Raw genomic sequence first — 18,225 nt, 5'->3', positions numbered from 1 at the left:
CCGCTTCAACAAAGGAATCTTCATCATCCTCTTCGCTGATCACCCATCGGTCATAGACTTCCTGAGCCGTCTCCTCCTGTCCTACTTTTTCCGTAGTAACAAACTGTAGCCAGGTCTTCTTGGCCTCCTCGCTGGCGCCACAGCAGTTGACGACCTTCCAGGTGTCCTTTAGGTACGCTTCAACCGCTTCCCCTTGTCTTATGGGCCTTATTAGGTTCTTCAGGGTTATCAGGCCTTCGTAGCCTCCTGTCGCTTTCCCATCATCGCTTCTCAGGGGGACCGCGACTTCGGCCATACGAGGGACCGGAATAGGACGGGGCATAAACGCAACCGTTGCCCTGTCTTCTTGGTCGTCCACTAGGTCGCAAATGGTTAGATCCCTCTTGGACTGATTGTAGGCCGTTTGCTTCAGCCGTCTCAACATTGTGTCGTATAGCACCGCTACAAAGCCTTCTCGGAAGTTCTTGGTCAGGTCTCGGTAGCACACGAGGGTATGATATGACGGGGTCATAAGGAAGTTAGCCATCTCGCCCCAGGTCGTGCGTACCACCACCTCCGTTTCCTGATTCAGCTTGTGCTGCCACACCGGCGGGATGGTGTAGTTCGTTTGTCCTGCTTCGGGCACGTAGGCTTTTCTCCCGTCTCTTGTCTCTACGTACCCCCATTGCACGTCTCGGGCTAGTCGTTCAGATGCGCGGTAGATGTCAAGTATCTGTACTGCACCTTTCCGCCCCTTGTACAACCCGGACTTTAATGCATGCTGAGGGGGTTCGTCAGGTTCGGCTTCAGATCGTAGACTGTGGTTTCTTGGGTCTTCTTCATTCTCCGCTGGGTCGGTAGGGTCTACTCTTGCTTCTTCTTCGGCCCGAGGAAGCATGGCGGGAGCCTGTCTTTCCGCTCCTCTTGCTCGTCCGGGTTCAGCGGGTGCAGGTTCGACGAGATCCCGCTCCTCTTCCCACGAAATGAGACTGTGCGCCACGATGCTCCCTGGGCGTGAGGCTAAAGGGTCCCTCCTGACCGTACTGGACTGAGGGCGAGGGGGCGATGGACTCCTGCTAATGTCTCTCCTTGGGCCTCCCCTGGTCCCCCTTTGTGAGCCCAGTGAGTCAATACTGCACGCTGGGACTCCCTCGGGGGTCCTCTCTAGCCGAGGCTTCGGAGTTGACACTGCTTCGGATGGCCACTGCTTCTGAGGAGTCGTCTGGGTTGAACCAGCCAGAGCTGCAGACAGCCTCTCCTCGTTTTGTTTTGGGGAGGAAGCTACTACGAGCTCTGTTCCTGCTGGTAGTAGATGGCTCCGTTCTAGGCACACCTGTCCTGCCACTTCAGCAGCCAGGCGGGCTTCCAGCCATGTGAGGGTGTGAGAACGTAAGCCGTCCATGTACATGACAAGCCTCCGAGCTCCTCGGTCAATGGCTCCTCGTATCCCTTCCTCCAGTCGTTTTGCCATCTCTTTCTGGTATCCTTCTAAGTCATGCTTTCCTTCGTACTCCCTGATAGGGATGTGCAAGGTGAACCAATAGCGGCTTACGCCTCCACTGGTTGCCATCAGGTTTATCCTTGACCCTTGACTTGTCCTCTTCTGTAATTCGTGCTTCACTTCATCACGATAATCGCTTCCCATTAGGTCTCTCAGGTTGGACTTAAACTTCTTATTTCTGGGCTTGTATTGGTCGTCGGTAAAGATCAGCAAGGCATCCGCCGTCAGGTCCCTCAGGTCCCCCACATATTGGTACAAGGCTTTATCCCCATACCGCAGCAAGGGTAAGACTCCCGTGGGCAGAGGCCTCAGGTCTGGCATGTGTGAGTCCTCTTCTCTGGGTGTCTTATCCAGCCTCTTAGGGGTATGGTCCCTTGTGCGGTGGGGCACATCCACCCTCACCGGGCCTATCAGGCTTGGTCTAGTAGGTTGTGCGGGCTCGGCGTGTTTCACCAGCTCGGGCCGGCCTTGCGGTGTCCTTTCCGTCGGTCCTGCTGCGTCCATTACCCTTGCCGCTCGAACCGGCCTTGTCGGTTCTCTGCCTATCCTCTCATATAGGGGCGGTTCAGGCGGCTTTCTTTTCTCTGTCTCTTCTTTTGGACTCGGATCAGGGGTATGTGGTCTAGGGAGGGGAGTCCAGGACGTCCAGGATGTAACTGGGTCGGCTTTCTGGTCCTCGGTACTGCTGAGTGATATGGGACGGCTTTCCTCCTCCGGCCCTGGGACCGGTGTTCGCGGTTTCCCCAAGGATGGTCCGGCTTCCTCGGTGGTTTGTAGCTCGAGCCTGGGATGTAGCGCATCCATGACCTCCATATCGTCTGACCAGTGGAGGTCCTCGAGGTCCCCAATCGCCTGGGTCTCTTCCCATCTCCTCCTCTTCTCTGCCATCAATTCCCCTAACTTCCGCAATGTCTCCTGGTGATCTTTGCGTCTCGGTATGGCTTTGGTGTTGATGTTGACCAGGTCCGGCTGGACCTTCACTTCCTTAGCCAACATCTTTACTATGCCGTCGTAGCCCTCGGAGGTGCTCACCAGATGGGTGATGGGTCCTCCCTTCCAGGTTGTCAGCAAGTCGTTCCACCAGGCCAGCCACTGTTGGGTCTCGCTGTCGTTACTTGGTGTCTTGTTGGGGTGGCTGACCACCATGACCATCTGGTCCCCCTCCGGGCTTGGTCGTAAGGTTTGCGCAAACGCTCTTCCTTCTGTTAGTATCTGATGCTCCAGCAGCGCTGAGAGCACACCCGGATCGGTCGACGGGTTCAGTCCTTCGTACTCCCGTCGCACCTGGTCCGCCCATTGGTGTAGTCCTCCACCCCATAGGAGGATCTGCGTTGGTATATTGTGTTGTCCCACCAGATGAGGAGACGACACCCTTACCTTGGGTCTCGTGCCTCCTTCTGTCATCTTTTCTCCCGGAGATACGCCTAGTGATCTCCCGTAGTCGTAGGGGTGAGTTGCTGCTCCCCCAAGCCTCTCGTTCCGGTCTGAGCTAGGGAGGGAGGGCAGCGAACTGGTTACTCGACGCGGTGTTTTTCTCCGCGCCTCTTTTCTTCTGGACCTGTCGCTTGTACACAACCAGAGACGACAGAGGTCTCGTATCAGCTGAGGGCCTTCGGGTTCAGCGACAGCCTGATACTCTGGGTCGGCCACTTTACTTTGGCTTTCCCCTTCTTCTTCCGTATGAGCCGTGGCTCACACGGTTACGTTGACGTTGCTCCTTTGCTCCGTCCAACGTTGTCTTCAGCTGTGTTCACTCAAGAATCATGGGAAGCGTCCTTGGATCAGGCAATAAATGAATGCGATGAGCCCCAGGAAAACCATTGGGTTCCTCTGTTCCTACTACCGTCCGCAAGCACACTCCTCTTTGGTCCTTCGTACCACCCTGACTGCGCGTCTCCTTGGACGCTCGGGCGGGGGTGGTCGGACCTCTTGACTTCCACTAGCTCCTAGTGTGGCACAGTCCTTGTCCTCCTGCCGTTGCCTTCTTGGCCACACCGGCAGGATTGTTCTTTTCCAGGGACTTGTTCCCTCAAAGAGCGACTGTCTCACACCGTTCTCAGGGTTGTATTAAACACGAAAATGTAAGTGGAGCTCACAACCGCTTTGGGAAGAAAACGCCTCTAAACTCACACTCAGGTTCTTCTGGTGCTCGGCCTCTGTACTAAACAGTCAAACCGAGCCCCACGTTGGGCGCCACGTGTTTAAATCCCTAGTTACCCAGGGGATGCAAGACCCTTACTTCCCCCTCGTGTTATGGGGGAACAGGCGCACCTCCCTGCCTGACTACTCCGTTTAAAGGGTTACGGCCGCTCGCGTGAAGGAAGGGCCTCTTCCTTCACCTCTTCCTTCGACCCCATTATCCTCTACCCAAAATTTAGACCACCATTGTAGAGAACGCGGGCCGCGAAAGGACAACACCCCAGCCCTCATAACCAACAGTACTCCACCACAAGGTAAACAGCATGGCCAACCAAAGCGTCACAACCCCATTGGATTTCAAGTCCAACGCCTTAACCTCTCGGCCACCGTGACTGCTTGGAAAAGACCAATGGGGGCAGGTGACCCCATTGTCCTAGAACCAAAATGTTGCTGATGTCAAGGATCAGCTGGCAACATGTGCATGGGAGGAAGACACATGGTTTGTGTGAGGAGCTACACAAGTCTTTCCACTTCTAGTTAAAAGCCAGGCACCTCACATCGTTTCCATAAAGTACCAAGGGATTGTCCTGTTGCCCTTGTATTTTGTGGGCAAAAAGGAGGCGTTTGCAAGTGGACCTCAGACCCTATCACTGGTCACCTGAACAGGGACTTGAATCCCGGACACTCAGATCAAAAGTCTAATGTTCAGTTGACTGGCTCAAACTTAGTCTTGTCTGACCACTCTTTTGTCCAGAAGATATTTGGCTAATGTGGTCTGATTTCTTAAACCTGCAAATGTCCAAATACACAAGGGTATTGTCTCTGTAGGGCGCATTGACACACAGTTTGCCAATTGGGAACCACACAAGTGCTGTGCAAGAGTGGAGCGCAAACATGAATAAACACTGACACTGATGCACCCAGAGAACGTCCCTGGGTGGGCTCGAACCACCAGCCTCCCGGTTAACAGCCGAGCGCGCTGACCGATTGCGCCACAGAGACTCACACCCTGCCAACTTCTGTTCAGTTGAAGCCATACTAACGCATGCTATGCTTCCAGCATGCCCTTTGTTTTGGATGTGACTCGCACCTTCCCTGAAATGTTACACCTCCTTCTGTGGTCAAGTACAGTACGCCAGAAGATTTCTGCTCCTTCATCCTCAACACCGAGAAGGCCAAGGAGATGGCCGTGCACACAAGGAGTAACTTGTTTAAGTAAACCTTTTCGACCTAGCACCTTTGCGATCTTCCAGGACTGTGGATAAACGCCATTGTCAATAATTAAATTATTAAATTAAATTATCGAACCACCAACCTCTTAGTTAACAGCCAAACGTGCTGACCAATTGCGTGACAGAGACTACAACAGCATGACTGCAGTAAGGTTTCAATAATTGCTGTCCACCTTAACTCTCGGGTGGTCCGGTCTGTTACGTTTCAGGTGTCATTCTGAATTCTGCCCTTTCGCAGGAAAAGAGCCTTTGTACTTTTTCAACATGAGTTCTAAAGAAAGGTATAAGCTGAGATATACTGCATTGGCCGGGAATCGGACCCGGGCCTCCCGCTTGGCAAGCGAGAATTCTACCACTGAACCACCAATGCCACGTTGGAAAACACTGTCGGAGAACAAATTAAATTGTCGAGTGGATGTGCCTCTGCAAAGTGGCGCTAAATGACAAAACATCACAACACACGCACAGGATGCCAGGGGAGGCCGAGTACAAACAGAGCTGAGCGAGAGGGCATAAGAAAAAAATTTGTGACCTTGTGGTGGTTACCCGACAGCACCAAGGATATGGTGCACGTCTGATGCGCAATGCATGCCAGATGATGTTCATCTAGCGAGCAGACATTCTTGTGGGGGACAAGCTCAACTGTAGGAATGTTAAGAGAACTGACCAGTCCGCTATCAATGAAGTTCTCGTCCGCCCCAGAGTCAATTAATGCTGTGGTAGGAGAAGCTTCCCCCGCCCAGGATATCGTACCTTCCACCTGAAGTCGGCCCACCAAAGCGGATGACGCAGCCGGTGTGGTTGGAGCGGGCAGTGCCAGCAGCTGGGGAATATCCCTGGTGGAGGAAGAGCATTGGCGTGCTGGGCGAACTGGACCGCGGGAAATTGTGTGTAGGACTCCCACAGTACAGGCACAGCCACAGGCGTAGACGGTGACTCCTCTCCGCTGACGAAAGGCGACTGGCTCCCAGTTGCATGGGGACGACACTCCCGACGTCGTCAGACGGCGCTCCACTGCTGGAGCAGGGAGGGAGGAGTGGTGCCGGAAGAGCCCCGGGAGGTGGGATTTGGAGCCGACGTGTGGGTCGGAGCGGCTCCGCCCGATACGCGTTTCGTAGCGCCTTGTCATTCCAGCAGCTCTCTGCCGCTATCCCGGTTAGCTCAGTTGGTCAGCGTGTGGTGCTAATAATGCCAAGGTCATGGGTTCAACCCCTCGTACTGGCCACTCTTCTTTATGTGCTCCAGGAACAACAAAACGGCGACAACCCACTTGCCCCCTGTTTAAATCCCTAGTTACCCAGGGGATGCAAGACCCTTACTTCCCCCTCGTGTTATGGGGGAACAGGCGCACCTCCCTGCCTGAAGGGCCTCTTAGTCAGGGGCGAGAGAGACTCACCCAGGTATTAACAGCCACGGCTTGGCAGAGGTGGCCCCGCTGCATCCGGGCCTACACACAAACCAGAGTAACCGCGGGTTGGTTGTGAGTGACACCGGACCCTCTGCTTTTAAGGCTGCTCTCTCTCTGATATGGATTGTTGCTCTTGTTAAGGACCTGGGGTTATTTACTCATCTATTAGCGATCAGAGGGACCTATAGGTTGTAGGTTACCGGAACAACCGAAAAAGGAATTTTGTTACAACACACGCTTTACTCTTTTATGTCACAGAAACAAAGAGAGACAAGTCTCTGTAAAAGGGAGAAAAGGTTTATTAAAGTTTAGCAAGGGCAATTCAGCAGGATTAGATAGACTATAAGGTAAAAGATAAACAGGACTAGCCGCGTGAGCTCCACTCACCTACCTGACCGAGGAGGCATAAGCTGTAAGCTAGCGCCTCGCTCTTATCAGTAGTAGTAAGCCGCAGGAGATGATAAAAAGTCCCGTAAGATAAAAAGGCCTGCCGGGGGTTGATCGGATCAGGCGGGAAACCGGGTGATCAATCCGACGTCCTTCCTTTGGTTCACTGGTATTCCGGAGTATCACTTGGGCAAGGCGGGTTTGGGGACAGCGGTGGCTGGCTCCTGGTCCCCGTTGGCTCGACTCGAATCCCGGGAGAGTTCCAGTGAACTTTCTTCTTATGTGGAGTGCAGCGTTCATCTGGCCCGAGGAGGCTTCTCTTCCTCGGCTTCTTGCAGTTGAGATCGTGCGGGTGGTCAATGGTTGCTGTCCTCTGAGTCTTCTTGGGAGCCTAGGGAGCTTCTTGTAGTGCTGCCTCTTTGTTAGGCAGCCTGGAACCAGCCTAGAGCACTGAGAATTCATTCCCTTTATGCTCTGTTTAAGCCCTGCCCTTGTCCCTCCTTTCCTTCATGGGTCCTCCCCGAGGGAGTTGACTTTCATCCAGTATTTTTCCTATGTCCCGCCTTTCTCCGCCCAAAAGGTGGTCCTTTTCGCTAGAAGGGGATCTCCCTTGTGACCATTGGCCTAGATAGACGATGTTTGACCTACTTTGTGAGTTTGGAGCTCATAACGGCGGTTTAATGACATCTCATACTTATCTTAGTCATACAACCATAATGCCATGTTGTTACAACTTTGATTATAGGGCTACATAAATCATCACATCAAATCATCACATTTAATCACATTTAAGAGCCTGGCGAAGCGATAGTTATGCAAGAGTCCCTGTGGTTCTGGAAGTGCGGTGGAAAGTATGTGTGTGTGTTGTCCCTATAAATGCACATGTCTTCCAAATGACATGAGGTATCAACTGACTTGTGTTTTGTGTAGTTGCTTGTCTAAAAGCGATAGAAAAGCGATTGATGAACGTGTTTGAACTGTTTCCCGTTTACTATTCAGTACAACTAACCATACATGTTGTTTTTGTCTACCTCTGGCGTACAAATCATAGATTACACCCCCTCCGTCCGGCCCTTGGACGGAGGTGTCTTTCCAGGTCACTCGACACCCCCTCCAGGAATCCGCTTTGTTACCCTTAACTATGCCGGATTATTACAATGTGACCGGGAAGTTGTATGAAAGTCCACATAGAACAGTCCAGCTGGCGCATGAAGTCCTCAGAGTCCCTGGTCCTCGAGACCCTCAGGGCGGAGAGGGTTGACGACCTGGACCGGGCGCGACTCTTCATTACGGCTCGCCGGGAGAGGACCTCCCTGCGCCGCGATCCTATCGAGGGCGTCGAGTAGGGCCCTAGCCGCAGACACGGAACGGAGGACATCATCCACCACCAGCTCCACCGAGGGAGGCAGTGGGGGAGAGAGTGGAGAAAAAGGGGGAGACTCCGGCTCCTCGGCGGAGGGTCCCCTGTCGTCGTCCTCCGGCTCGGGTTCAGGGGTGCAAGGCCCCCTCTTGGCCGAGACGCCCCCGGGCGCGCTGGTCGTAGGAAGGGAGTCGTCGTCGTGCTCCATAGTCGTCGTGCCTTCAGCGTCCTCATCGGCCACGATGGTACCGGTCTGGCGTCGCATCACCTTAGCGGGAGATCCCACGCTCGGCCGGTCCTTCACCATCGCCCCAGCGTCTTCATTGGCCGGGCGCCTAAGAAAGACTGGCAGCGGCTGACCATAGGGACCCAGGCCGACGCACATCCCGCATTCCAGATGTGTTGAAGCGGTGAGCTTGCCATCGGGGTATCTCCAAGTGGAATGGTAGACCCCCTCGAAGTAGCCGAGCACTTGGTTGTCCGGGGTCCTCCACACCTTTCTCCGCTGGCGGATACCTCCATACACTCGTTGGATTTCTGCAGCCCTGGATTGCACCATCCAGAACGGGGTGCATCTCATTTCATCCAGGGGTAGCTCCAGGGTAGCCTTGTGGTACACCCCATAAGGCGTATGGTCGTTGGCAACAGACCAGTTGTAATAACACCTCTGGTAGGGGAAACAGCAAAAACCCCAGAAGATGTTGTCCTTTACCCAGGCGAAGTCCATATCTCTGTTCCCACAGGACAGGCATCGGGGTTCAGTCTATGGATGGTAAAAATGTAACAGTTCATCATGCTCAAGAAAAAAGAAAAAAGGAAAAAGAAAACACGCTCGATGGTCAGCGCGTCGCTCGTGGCGAGAGGGTGACATGCCAGGTTGCCGTTGTCACCCTGGGCGTAAGAGGTCTAGAGAGCCCCGCCACACGTTGAGCAGTAACCGGGAAGAAGGCAGCGTAAGTCATGAACCAGGCAACTAAACAGAGCTGACTGACCAAGTCTACCCAAACTAGAGCGGCCAATACGCCCCATCCTATCCCCCAGCTCACTAGGGCTCCTGTCTTCAGCCACCATTCCTGCTTCCCTTTAAGGGTAAGACTAGCCACCAGGCTCGTAATGCGAACCAGGAGAAGGAGTATTATCAGGCCTTCCAATGCTAATGTAGCGTAGAGCATAGGGACTATAAAGGCGGAGGCTATATCCATTCCAGCCCAGATTAGGAGTAGGGCCACTTTCCCTTTCCCCATCCAGGTGGTAACATCAATAGGGATGCGGCTCATTAGGTATACCACAAAGAGGCCTAAACCCAGGCACCGTTTACTGTACAGAAGCCGTAGCCCCACCACCTTGCCTATCATCAGGATTGCAACGATAATCCTAAAGGGTTGAAACCCATTCCAAATCCCCATACACCCGTACATAGCCCAACATGAAAATAGGATCCAAAATTCTGTTTCACTTACATTCGGTATGGCCCCAGGTACCACCGGTCCTAGGAAGATTGTTGTCTCGTTTTGAGGTCTAATGCTGCTACTGCTGTTGCCAGAGTCCATGGTTAAGCTTGCTTACCTTCTCTTACCCGGTACTTGCTCTAGTGATCTCGAGGATCAGACTGTGCTGGGGTGCTCCCAGCAGCTTCTTTTATGGACAGCTTGGCTCCTCCCTTGACTCCTCCCTCGGATGTCCGGTGAGACAGCTTCCTCTTTTGCTCAGCCAGCTGCTGATTGGTTACTGGTAGCCCCGCCTTCCAACTGAGGGTGGAGCTATGGGTCACATCCTCTTTTGGTCTCGCAGTCCTGGTTTGGCTGCGGGCGTGAAGGGTGTCCCAGCCTGTACTCTCCTTTCGCCTCAAGGCTCTGATTCCTCCTCTGATCAGTAGTGGTAATATGATGGCTGCAGCGATGATTCCCGCTGCCAACAGCAGCCACGGCCACAACTTGGCTAACAGGCTGTTGATCCATCCTCCCACAGTGGAGGCCACACCATCTGCTAGTCCGGTCACCCCACTGACCACTGCCTCGCCTGTCCTAGCGAGTACTCTGCCCGTCACTTCGATCCAGGTGCACTCGTGCTCCAGAGCCCCACTGCCACAGTGCAGCCAGTGCTCGCTGGGGGAGTAACAGGACCCTTGGTTATACAGACGGTTGGGTCCGATCCACTCAAAGCCGGAGATCTCTTGGCCTTTGCATAGGCTTTGTCGGAAAGCATGTCCTTCGGATAGGAGAAAAGCTGCGTTGCCTACTTCAGGCAACACCTCCAGCCATCCTCTTGTTCTGTTCGCAATCCCAGGCCCTGTCAGTTTGGCCAGGCAGTGCGCCTGTTTTTGTGGATGAAAAGCTCGTTTCCATCCTCCTTGATGACTTTTCTCCCATCTTGCCCCTAGCTGGAAGGTTTCGACCGAATCATTACGGTAGCGAACGTTACCATACCACTTCCAGGCCTCGATTGCTCTGCAATCGCCTCGGGCTAAGGTCACTTCGCAGATGGTCTCCTCCGTGTTGCACTTCATCTTCCAGGGCTGAGGCTGTACCGCTATTGGAGGGTTCTGTTCCTCCTTCTTGAGCGCGCGCTCCCTGGAGTATACAGTGGCTATATACTGGTATCTCACCCAGTAGTTGTCAGAAGCAGTTAGGCATGGCAGAACCCACATCTGGACCTCCTTAGGATTCAGTCCCCACCACGTCTGTGTCTCATCCCGGTGGTGATTTTCTTCCCACGCTTGTAGAACGCCTTTCATAGTCCCGTTTTTCTTTAGGTCCCCACAGTCATAGATCCACTGGGGGATTACCCCATCTTGTACTTCATTCAGGGTACAACGAGGTGATGCTCCGTTGTTCCACCATACCGTCCCGTTCAGGCTTTCATAGGCTGTTTTGACCACGCATTGGTCGATCTTGTTAAAGTCGTCCTTGCCTACCCCTTTCAGGTCATCAGGAGTAGGTAGGCGCTGCACCAGAAAGTTACTGTTGATCGGGCCGTACACCCCTGTCATGTCAAAGAGCTGACTGCTCCAGGCCCCCGCGTAGTGCTTTAGATTCTTCCGCCATACCCAAGGAAGCGAGTCGTTCAACCAGGTGTCGATTTGTACTCCTCCCGGCTGATAGGTGACTGCTTCCTGGGTGAGCACTAGGAAGTTCTCGGCACACGCCTTACCCAGCGTCCAGTAACATCTATCCAGATGGAGCATGGACGCCAGGCAGGCTATTACCAATGGGTGTCTGTGCTTCAGCTTCTGCAACAGTTGGTACGCGTTTGAGCCTGTCGACATGTTCTTCTGTAGTTGCAAGAGCATCCCTTCAATCTTGGGTTTCCATACGGCCGGTTTAGTGACGACCACTTCTTTAGGCCCACCCATGGTTGACCCTACCAGGGTATTCACCTCTGTCCTGAGATGGCGTTCAGGAACAGGCCAGTCGGAAGGGCCCATTTTGATGAATCTTTTATTTCTTCTTCCCGAGGGTGTCACATACCTTGCCGTGGTCCAGATCTGTTCCGGGCCAGGGGTGGTGGTTGTCTCTGCTACTTTTGGGCAGGACCCCCCTTTAGGGACTAGTAGTTGCGGTGGAGGACTTGTGGCCGGGATATCTGTGTCATTTCCCGTGCCGTTGGTGCACGTCAGAGTCAAACAGCTCCAACAGGGTTCCCACTTGGGTCTCAGACTCTCGCAGACATTCCTGTCGTTCTGGTACGGTGCCTCAAGGACTATCCCCTTCTTCCATATGCCTTGGTTGTTCTGTCCTGGCACCGGTACACAGACGTATGTGCAATGCCAGGCGGGGCTTTCTCCTTCTTTCTCTAGCCAATTGCAGGACACGGTTTTGGTAGTTTTGCTTTCCCAGACGTGTACTTCCACTTGTAGGTGGTCTTTTGAGGGTTGTTCGCATTCCGGGGTTGCTGTCCAGAACTTTCCGTTAAGGCCTTCTTGGTTTATATAGTTCTGGAGGTCAGTGTTGTTCAGGAGCAGTGTTTTTCCATCCTCTGCTGCTTCCGCTTGTTCGTCGTTTATTAAGGCTCTGATCCCATACCGAACACCGGTTGTCTCGGGGATCCACTTGATGTTGAAGTGGTACTCTTGGGTTTCCCAGCAGCTCTGGGTGAACCGTTTAGTGGTTCTGTGACGGACCCTGATTAGGTCCAACGCCGACGTCTCTACAGACGGGGGCGGTGTTGGTCGTAGGACAGTGGTCCTTACATTCCCTCTTGAGAGTGTGTACACCACTATACCCAACATAAATAAGGCTGCCATCCAGCCGCCAATCAGGAGGGTGCCTGGCGAGAATCTGCGTCTTGGTCGCCTTGGTAGCGGTTGCTCATATATGGTCTCGGGAGGAATATTACTGCTGCGGAGGTTCTCATAGATGACTTCGGGGGTTGGTTCTTCATAAATGGGTTCTAATTCGTAATGCTGTCCAGGATCAGGTTCTTGTAGGGGGACTTGACTGGTGGCTTGGACAGCTTGGAGGAGTTGGCTTAAACGGACATGGTCGAGGCCACTGCCGGCAGGCATCGTTGCTTCCCTTTTCTCCTGGGATGCTGTCTTGTAGGTCTTGAGAACGCAATGACTCTCTCCTTCTTCAGTGGCTCGTAATATGCCGCTTTTTCTCCCTCCAGCTTATGGTCCAACCCACGCCACACCCATTTCCATGACGTCACCAGCCACTCCTTTACGGGTAGGGCTGGTCCTTCTTTGATCCAGATAACCCGTCCCTCGCTGGAGACCTCATGGTCATCTATTTCGGGGTCTTTAGTACTGGGCGTGACTTGTAGGAATTCTTCGTAGAGGGGCTGGTCTTCTGTTGGTCCGAATCCAGTCTTTTTGCACCATGCCATTCTGCCAAAGGGGTGGACCTCCAGACAACTGGCCCCTCCCATTTCTATAGGCGTGTCCCCATAGCATGCGTCATATTTTGTACTGAAAGTGTGTAAGGCTAATGTTGTGTTTTCTATGACCCAGGACTTCCTGTTTCGGGTCTTAGCTTGAAGATGTCGGTACATATTCTTGCTGGTTGTCCACAGTAGCATCCCCGCCACTCGGATTTCTACGTATTCATCTTGTAAGGGGTCGGAGTAATTGGGTCCCCATTTTAGGTCTATGGGTATCCCGTTGAAGGTGATTCGGCTGGCGTTGAGGATCCATGGAGCTCTGGCTGGAAAATCGCGATCGTTGCTCTGGCGGTGGTATTGTGGAGGCCATGGGAGATAGCGGCACTCCAGCCGTCCATTCCCATAGGTGCTGGGCCCATTCCACACATGCACGTCGATTTCCTTCAGTATGTCTGGTTCATCCAGGGCTCCTTTCCTCCGCCACATGCGGGACTTGGTCCAATAGTTGTCGGATGTACGGGTCATGCAGTTGATGTGATAGTCTTTCTTGGGCACGTTCGTGGTAGGTCCCGGTCCAATTGGGTTATTCTTTGTCTTGTTCTTTTGGGACGTCCACGCGATGTGATACATGAGCATCATTGTTTACTGGTTGATGGCCTTTTTCCCCACGGCCAGCACTTTTCTCCCAGCTTTTTGGGTTTCGGTTGCTTCCTGGCAACTCTTCGATAGTCTGGTTTTACTGCAGCCTCTGCTTCTTCCTCCACGACCTCTTCTTCTTTTATGGTAAATCTCACTGTCTGAGCACTTTTATCCTCTACCGAAGGACTTCCTTCCTTCCTGGGGGCGTGGTCTTCCCCCTGGGGGTTGTCTTCTTCTCGCGCTGATTCGTCTATCAGTAACTCCCCCTCTGAGGTGGCTTGATCTTGCGGTGACTTCACCCTTAGCCGTTCTAACGTGGTTTTCACCTCCACTTCGAGCCCCACCCCAAAGAGTCCCTTGTGCGGCTCTATGGCCATATTCACTCGTACCTTGACTCCGGTGATGTGCTCTCGGTGGCTAGGAGACAAGCTCCATGTAGCCCTGGACCCAGGTACCTGTAAAAGGCCGTCCACTTCTGGGTCTTCAGGTGTTATCAGGTACGACCCTTCCTTATATAGGTACAACATCGTCCTTCTCCACCCATCCAGTGCTGTGGTGTATCCGAACAAGTTACAGGTCTGCATGTCCTTGGCTTTTAGAGGGTCCGCTTCCCTCAACTGGAGGTCTGGTCGGTTAATGACTTCTAACACAAGTGTGGCCCAGGTCAGCAGCTCCCACTGGCCGACTCCTACATACGTGGGCTTCGTCTGCGCCCATCTCCAGTCGGGCGGTCGATACACTCTCATGACCTGTGGTGCTCGTTTAGAACCCTCAACCACAGGTTGCATGAGAACTGGCCACACGTGGAGTGGCCACATGGCTTGTAGCATGCCTCCAAAGGCCTTCCATTGCTGGCTTGTCTTGTCCTGTCCCTCCGGCGTCATGGCGGCTTCTACCTCCCATCCGCCTCGGAAGGGTAGCAAGGGAGCCAACGGGCTCACAGCCCGAGTTACTCTCCATCCACCAGACATCCCAGCCTCGATTAACTGTCCATTCCCTAGTCCCGCGAGGCATGACGGACAGTACCATAGGGTTTTTCCATCCCAGGTACACGAACAGTCCTGCTCGATATTCTCGGTGCCAGGGAATCCTACATCCCATTGCTCCTGGAGCTGCAGCCGCAATAGCTGTGTTCCTCTACAGCAGGAGCAGACGTAGGTGTCCAACACCTTGGCCGGGTGATGTCTTACCAGGTTTCTCATTCTCCCTATGTCCTGGTCCGGATGACCAGGAGGTCGCATGAAGCTAGGTCCGCTCAATATAGTTGGCAACTCTTTTTCCACTCCACAGACGGCACAGTCAAAATCAGCCTTGTACCATCTCACTTTCTCTGCCAGTTCCGTTAGGCAACCCCTTCTAGCGTTCTCCAGCAAGGACAACGCTCTGCCGGCCCAAATACCGGTCAGTGTTCTTCTTGTGACAACCAACCCTTTGATGGTGGCCAGTCCAATGAAGGGTGGTTCGGCTGTGTGTTGTCTGGCCATTCTTCCTCTAGTTATTCCTTGGTCTGAGTCGGAGTCCCGGGCATGGGCTTCAACTGCTCCACTCCTTGGATCCCTTTCTTCTTCAACCGTACCGTGTTACGGTCCAAGATTTCCTCCACTGTGTCGGTCTGTTCGTACTTGGCTTTCACGGCTGTATTGCTAGGTGCCTCTCTTGCCTTGATCCACACTCGCTGTCCAACGTAGAATGGGCCTGAAACCTTCTGCTCTTCCTTTTTTATCTGTCTACGCCCTGTGTCTGACGCCACAAAGGGGCGTTGGTTTAACTCTTCTGAGGGGGAGGGTCTATCTTGTCTCCACCTTCCATTGAGTTGCACCGCTATTTCCAGAGCCTTAGTGCTCCACTCTTTTCCATTGGCGTTCTTCCCTAACCAATTCTTGATCAGGCCAATAGTTCTCTCGGCGACTCCGTTCGCTTGGGGTGTGTACGGGGGCGAGTACACTCGTTCCACTCCCCATTTCTGGCACCATTTGTCCATTACAGCATTCTTGAAGGGCGTTCCGTTGTCCGTCCTCAATTCCTTTGGTATGCCTAACCACAAACAGCCTTCTTCCAAAGTACGCAACACGCTGTTGGCGTTGGCGCTTCTCACCGCCTTCAATCCGACTTGTCCCGACATAGTGTCCACAAGCACTATAAGATACTTTTCTCCTTTCGTACCTTTCACCCCCATAGGCCCGGCTATGTCCATACACACCGAGCCCCATGGGATTGTGCTCTTGATAGTTAACCCTTCCGCTCGTTGTCCTCTGCGGCCTGCGTTGTATCGTCCACAGGCCTCACAGTTTTTCAGGGCAGCACGTATGGCTCTATTGGTGATCCAAAGGTCCTGTTTCTCCAACTCCTTCCGTGTGGGTAGTGGGCCTACATGGCCAAGCGCTTCGTGTACGGCCTGCACCACTTTCCCTACGGACTCCTGCGGGACTAGCCTTCCCTTAGGCGTCGCATCCCACTTCTCACCGCCTACGACTATGATCCGTCTTTCTTGCACGAAACGATCCACTTGATCGTTCCCTTGCCAATGAGCCCCTTCCTTCGTATGGGCTCTCTGGTGGACAACGTCTATGTCCATGTTCAGCCGTAGCTCGGCTATCTTTTTCCATAGCTCGCTGTGTGCTACCGGCTTTCCTTTTGCTCCCTCGTAGCCATTTTCTTCCCATATGGCCAGATCTTCTTTGAGGGCTTGAGCACAATAGTAACTGTCGGTTACTACTCGTATCCGTTTCACGTGTTTTTCTGTAGCCTCCAGTAGTCCTTCCAGGACCGCTGTGACTTCTCCCGCTTGAGCACTGCCAACGGTCTTCCCTCGTCGGCGTACCCGTTCGTCACCGTCTTGGTGCAGGATAAAACCCCAGTAGGCATGACGGTCGTCCCCTTTTTTAGACCCATCTGTATAGAGGATCCAGGCGAACGTCTGCTCTTTTTCATGACTGGGTTCCTTGGGTTTCTTTGAAGGTGTTGCTGGCCCCATTTCGAGGTCTGGATCCAATAGGATGTCTTCCCACCTTCCCCATCTCACGTTGGTTGCTTTGGTGCTCTCAAGTGTGTTTTTTCTCAGGAACCTATGCACACTGCTCTGTGTGATTACTTTGATTCCTTGTCCTTGGGCCAAATCCTTCAAAGCACCCCAGTATTTGGCCAACACTGCTAGCTCTTTTTCTTCCTGCGGGTACTTCTTTTCCACTGACGATAAGGTGTAGCTCCACAGTGTCACCAGGCCCCCGCCTTCGTTCTTGACTGCCACCACTGCGTCGTCTTCTTCGCAGGTTACTTCCGCAACCAAGCGGGCGGTTAGACTCCTGGGCTCCAGCCTTACGGCTGCCTTGATGGCCTGTTTCAATGTTTCCAAGTGGTTCTGGTCCTCGGCTGTCCACGGCCATCCTTTGATTGCCTGCCCTTCGATCGGTTTCTTGAGTCGGGCATACAATGGTCGGGCATATTTCTGGTAGTGTGGCACGTGGTCCCGGACATAATTACACAGCCCCAAGATCTTTTGTAGCTCGTTCTCCGTTGTGGGAGGCATGATGTTTTCGATCTTCTGCCTGTACCCATCGGAGAGCCCCAGGTCCGCGGCTACCTGGAAGCCCAGATAGTCGACTTGGTACCTGGCAAGCTGACACTTCTTGATGTTGAGTTTAAGACCTGCCGTCGTGGTCCTATTGATGACTGCTTGCAACAGGTCTAGGTGTTCTTCCTCGGTGTCGCTTGCTAAGAACACATCATCAATGTACACAGCGGCTGGTAGTCCCTCCAACACCTGTAGTACCGCTGACTGGAACACATTAGGCAAGTTTTTATACCCTTGCGGTAACCGTTGCCACACGTATGCCTTTCCTCTGTGCGTGAAGGCCGTCTTTCCTTGCGAGGTCTTGGCTATCCGCAAAGAGAAGAAGCCATTCGCCAGGTCTATACATGACTTGTATTTCTTTACTCTCAACGTTTTTATGGATGCTTGGGGATTAATTAAGCTGGCTCGGTTAGCCACCGTTCTCCGGTTCAATGCCTTGAAGTTGATGACTGGTCGCCAACCGCCTCCTACCGACTCGGGCTTCTTTACTGCCTGGATCGGGCTGTTCGTGATCGGGTATGGTTCTTCCCGCAGTATGCCCAATGTCAGTAGTTCGTTGACGATCACATCCATCTCGGTTACTGCCCCTGGGTTCAGTGGGTATTGTCGTACCGGGGGATGTACTCCTCCCTCGATGGTATGTACGTACTTGGGTCCCAGATCCCCACAATCGTTCTTGAAATGGGCCACCGCGGCCCCCTCCAAGATCTGGGCCAGTCGCTGCTTCCCTGCAGGGGAAAGGTCGCTGTCCTGGACCTGCTGCGCCTTCACCGCGGCCACGTCCACGGGCTTGTACCATACCCCATGTGTGGAGCCGAGCTTGATGGTTCTTGCTTGTAGTTTCCCCAAGCGTTCTTTGAGGGACCGGGTTTTTGTTCCCTTCTTGTATAGGTCTTCTACGTCCCTCAGGGTTATTAAGTTATTAGGGCCCATAAGCCATATTAGCCCTTTCCATATCCCAAACGGCATCCGCTTGGCTGTTCCATCTGCCAACATGACGTCCAAGTGTCCTTTTGGTTTGAGGCGTCTGCGGGTCATCGACACCTCAGCCCCTGTGTCCACCAAGTAGGGCACGCCTTCTACGTCTGTATAGAGCATGTCCCCACTACGGTAGACACTGGCCTGTATGACCCGCACCTCGTTGGTCATCATTGGCTTGGCCCTCCGGCTCCCGCTGCTCTACGGGAC

General features: G+C 53.4%; 2 non-coding genes across 2 annotated transcripts; both read right to left on the bottom strand.

Annotated features, from left to right (window-relative positions):
• Positions 1-4,547: 4,547 nt before the first annotated feature.
• trnan-guu (transfer RNA asparagine (anticodon GUU)) lies at positions 4,548-4,621 on the bottom strand. Its single transcript has one exon. It is a non-coding gene; the product is annotated as a tRNA-Asn (tRNA).
• A 529-nt stretch (positions 4,622-5,150) lies between these two features.
• On the bottom strand, positions 5,151-5,221 carry trnag-gcc (transfer RNA glycine (anticodon GCC)). Its single transcript has one exon. It is a non-coding gene; the product is annotated as a tRNA-Gly (tRNA).
• Between the last annotated feature and the right edge of the window lie 13,004 nt (positions 5,222-18,225).

The sequence above is a fragment of the Doryrhamphus excisus genome, unplaced genomic scaffold (assembly GCF_037039965.1).
Source record: "Doryrhamphus excisus strain RoL-2023G ecotype Guam unplaced genomic scaffold, RoL_Dexc_Guam_v1.1 HiC_scaffold_24, whole genome shotgun sequence".
NCBI classification, from domain to species: domain Eukaryota; kingdom Metazoa; phylum Chordata; class Actinopteri; order Syngnathiformes; family Syngnathidae; genus Doryrhamphus; species Doryrhamphus excisus.
Note: the sequence above shows the minus strand (reverse complement) of the source record. Positions and strands in the feature narration are given on the sequence as shown.